Source organism: Anneissia japonica, unplaced genomic scaffold (genome assembly GCF_011630105.1).
Source record: "Anneissia japonica isolate Jap-2015-1 unplaced genomic scaffold, ASM1163010v1 scaffold288178_len262860_cov156, whole genome shotgun sequence".
Lineage (NCBI taxonomy): Eukaryota > Metazoa > Echinodermata > Crinoidea > Comatulida > Comatulidae > Anneissia > Anneissia japonica.
In genome coordinates this window covers 67,978-72,934 of record NW_022698840.1, presented here as the reverse complement: position 1 = coordinate 72,934, position 4,957 = coordinate 67,978, and positions in this window count along the sequence as shown.

Genomic DNA, 4,957 nt, shown 5'->3' with positions numbered 1-4,957 from the left:
ATCGTGTCGTGAATCAATATTTCGACATTAATTTTGTCATTATCAGGAATTGAAAATGGGAATCAAACACACGACCTCCAGGTTATCTAGCCAGACGGAAATTATTACGCATGGTGATGGTGTCAAAAGTAAAGAAAAACTTGAATATTCAAAATAAATGTTATTAAATGAATATTTTATGTTCTTATTAAATATGCAAAATAATTATTATGAATGAATATTGTTTTAAGTCGGATTTATTTTTAAACATGTTAAAAAATAGATTATAAAAATATTCAAATTAGATATCCCCTATAATTAACCAGTAGAACAATTTGGGGAAAAAATGGTTTGTGTGGGAATTGAACACATAACCTCCAGATTATCTAGCCAGATAGAAATTACTACAAATGTTATTAAGATGTTAGTTAGCCATACTAATAAAATTTTTTTTTAGAATGGTTGGGGGTGGGAATCGAACCCACGACCTCCAGGTCATCTAGCCAGATGAAAACCATTACAAATTAAGATGTGAGTTTGCGACGTCAGGAAATATCAGGAGTGATTATTTGCCCTACCTGACGTGTTGCCGTACCGAATTCTCAGTACGTCCCCAAATACTAGCCATTATTAAAATTAAAAAAAGAAAAAAAAAAACCATTCGGGTGGAATCGAAACCACGACCTGCTGGTTATCTAGCGAGATGAAAACCACAACAAATGCTATTAAGATGTGAGTTCGCCTAGGGAAATGAAATGTTCTTATTAAATATTCAAAATAATTATTATAAATTAATATTGTTTTAAGTCCGATTTATTAAAAAAAAAACGTTAAAAAATATGTTATAAAAAAATTCAAATTAGATTTTCCCAATTACTAGCCAATAGAAAAATTTTTTTAAACGGTTCGTGTGGGAATCGAACACACGACCTCTAGACTATCGAACCAGATGGAAGTTACTACAAATGCTATTAAGATGTGAGTTTGCCTGAGGAAATATAGGAGTGATTATTTACCCTACTTGATGTGTTAACGTACCAAATACTCAGTACGTCCCCATATACTAGCCAATAATCATTCCTGATGATGACATAATTAATGTCGAAATATTGAATCCCGACACGATGGCGTGCATTTCGATACGTGGAGTATGTATTATACTATCTTATCAAGGAAAATGTATTTAAAATTAGAAGAAATTGGTTGTATTAAAACTATAAAAACGGCGATGCAGTAAATTGAGTCACGAGAGAGTACAGTATTTCCTTGAAGGTCCTACGAACGAGTCACTAAAAATTGATCAGTAATGAAATGTTTGTTCGGATGCTCAAATAGAACATAGGCCTACATTGAAAACTCATATTGGCTTTATTCATAATATTTATGCTTATGTACCTGTATTATCAACAAACACTCCCTGAAATCGTTTTAAAACAGCTTAAAAATCATCGTCGGAGCGGCGGGGTTCCCCTGCCGCTTGGACCCCCTTTCCCAATCTAACTGGTGTAGTCACTCGCGCATTTCAAATCTCTCAGAATCAAAACAACGGCTTCCAGTGCAAGGGCGTCGATCCGTGGCTGAAAGTGGTGGGACGAGATGAAAAATAAAGCCTTTGGCCGTAGGCACAAGCAATGGTTGGGGACCAGGGGGCGAAGCCCCGGAAGCTCTGGCGCATATAGCCTGTTAATTGATTTTAAGCAATGCAATTAACATTTATTTCCATACGAAATTTTTAAAATATCCAATAGCGGATCCAGTAATTTGAAATAGATCTGGGCCCAGAGCGGGACTTTTACAGATGGAGAGTGTAGCTGGACTACCACCTCAGCCCCACCATGGTTGGGGCTGAAAATTTATGATGATGGCACCTCCAGATTGGTCGGAAATGGCACTCTTAGACTGAATTTGAATATAATTAAAATTTTTCTCCACTTTTAAATTTCGAAAAAAAAATAGTGATGGTGGGCCGGCTGGGCCCCTTGAATCTGCCACTGAAATACTCATCATAAAAAGTTTTTAAAATTATCCTTTTTAGTCATAATTATGACCGCTTATATATTTCGTGCAAACTAACATTCATAAAAATAATGATTTATTATCTACTGATTAGCTTGTAACTATTCAAAATTCGAACTATGAAAAACAAATAAGATAAACTTAAAACATTCATTAATTTAGTTTTTTTGCATGTACAGTACTTTTAAAGTCAATCAAGATGTTTTTGCTTTTCTCCTCTTTTTGATTTTCACTTTTGTGTAAGTAATATTGCGATAAATTATTGTGAATGAAAATAATACCGTTTAATTTATTAAATTAGAGGGGGTACAGGGAGGGACTTGCACGTTGGAAAAGTAGATCACCTCAGCCCCACCATGGTTGGGGCTGAGGAAAGAAATTTTATGATTATGACACCTCTAGATTGCCGGAAATGGCACTCTCAGTTTTATAAGCAGTTACGTCGGGCCAAAAGTTTATTAAGAAATTTGAAATTGAAGTGAACTGAAACATTAAAATAAAATGCCTTAGAGATTCAGTCTGTTCACATTACTTTCAAAATAGTATAAAAATTCTCTCCGGGCTTTCTAAAATGTTAATCTATATAGTAGGCGCTCGCAGACACATTGTAATACTTTCTGAACCCAAGTGATAAAACTAGGAAAAGCCCTGTTATTGGGGCGAATATGTGACTTGGGCGTGCACTTCTGGAAAGAAGCATGAAACTTTGTAATAGGGGGCTTTTTAGTATGCCGATTTCAAAAATTGCGGGAACCACGATGTCACTCCACCCCTTCCCTCCAAAAAAAATGGAAAATTCAAAATGGCCGCCAAAAAACACAATTTTGGCAGTTTAAAGGCTCTAAGAGCCCACATTACCATGATCTTGGTGTCAATACCTATGTTCTTTAGTTCAAGGAATTTAATAAAACATTATTAAAATACAATACCATACATTTTTATCTTTAAAATGCAAAATAAAATAAAATATTCAAAATGGCCCCCAAAAAACACAAATTTGGCAGTTTGAAGGCTTTTAGTGTACATATTACCATAATCTTGGTGTTAATACCTATGCTCTTTAGTTCAAGGAATCCAATAGAACGTATATAAAACAACATAGCATACATCTTTAGTGTGAAAATGCAAAATAAATATTCAAATTTGCCGTCAAAAATAACATTTAGTTTAAAATGACTGCGCCCACACTAATGCTTTAGTTCAAGGAATCCAATTGAACATATAAACTAATATATTAAAAGTTCTAGATCATCTACGACGTAGAGTGCTCGATATCTCAGATAGAGCTTAATAAAGCGATTAAAATATTAAGTCTTTAAGTTCATCTGCTATTGTTTTATTTATATATATAAATATATATTGATGTATATAATGTATATATATATATATACATTATATACATCAATATATATTTAGTTTAAACTGTTTTAATCAATTTTATCAAATTATTGTACATTTTTTTCATAATTTATATATAGCCTATATAAATCGAGACAATATTTAGTTAGTTTGTTTATTTATTATATCAAATATTATGATTTATAGTAGGCCTAGGCCTATGCATTTCTTACAGAGATGGATGTAATTTTCAAATCGCTTCTTTAGTTCTTTAGTAAATTAATAATAATAATGACAATGTACAGTATCACTAAGTGTAGACCTGTTTTTCACGTTCATCAAATTTTATTACATTGCGATATGAACGCTATATACCGTACCGTATCCCAGTCAATCGGTATAGCGCTACTGGCGTTCCATACATTTTGAGCGCGGCCGCTTTCTCTCGCGCCCGCTACGACCCTATCTCGACCTGCTATGTAGGCCTCTTTAGGCTAGACGCGCATAGATGGTTGGAAGCGACGATCGAAGAAAAACGGTTACGCAAGCCAAGGACTTCGCTAACTTCCATTCCTCAGTATTAAAATCCTTATATTGATGGGCACTGTCTAAAACTTTCTTCCAGCTTATCTCTGAAAAGATTGTACAACACCGTCAACTAAACGAACACACAATCTCCACGTTTGCTATTCATTATCCACCATCAACTAAACTGCCTTAAAAAAAAAATTTAAAAAAAAACTGGCTCATGTGGGAATCGAACACACGACCTTCAAAAGAACAAAATAAAAAAATAAAAATAGATTAAAAAAAAAAAAAAAAATTTGCCCCGTGTGGGAATCGAACCCACGATCGCCGAGTTTACTACTCCTGATCCAGCATGACTAAACAGGCCCCTAAACCATAAATGCGATAAACCACACCAAGTACCAGTTAGTCAACTCTTATCCTAATAGAAAAAATTCTTCGTATATATACACTACAGGTTAGTATTACGCATGGTCATGGTGTCAAAAATGGGCTGTGGGCCAAGAGGGTTTATTTTTTGTCTAAAAATGTAGAATTAAATTTATAATCGATTTTTGATTGTTACCGTCTCCATAACTTACGCACTTTTTTTTAAATAAACAAAAATATTTGAAAAATTCATTATGCAAATTAGGAAAAAAATAGACTAATCATGTTACGGGAAACCTGGTGGTTGTGTGTTCAATTCCCACACGAACCAATTTTTTTTTTTTTTTTTTTTTTTTTTTATAATGCAGTTTAGTTGATAATGAATAGCAAGCCTGGCGGTTGTGTGTTCTATTCTCACACAAACCAATTTTTTTAAGGCAGTTTAGTTGATGGTGGAAAAAGAATAGCAAAACCTGGTGGTTGTGAGTTCGATTCCCACACGAACCATTTTTTAAAAGGCAGTTTAGTACCGTGACGTTGGGACAACGTACCGTGACGTTGGGACAACGTCTATAATCACATCCTCATATTTATTACAACCTCTTACCAACGTCGGACCAACAGTTGCAACTAACCTCCATTCCAAACGTTTACCATTACGTTTTAATGTCCACACCAATGTTAGTTCAAGGAATCCAATTATATGTGTATGTATATATATATATAT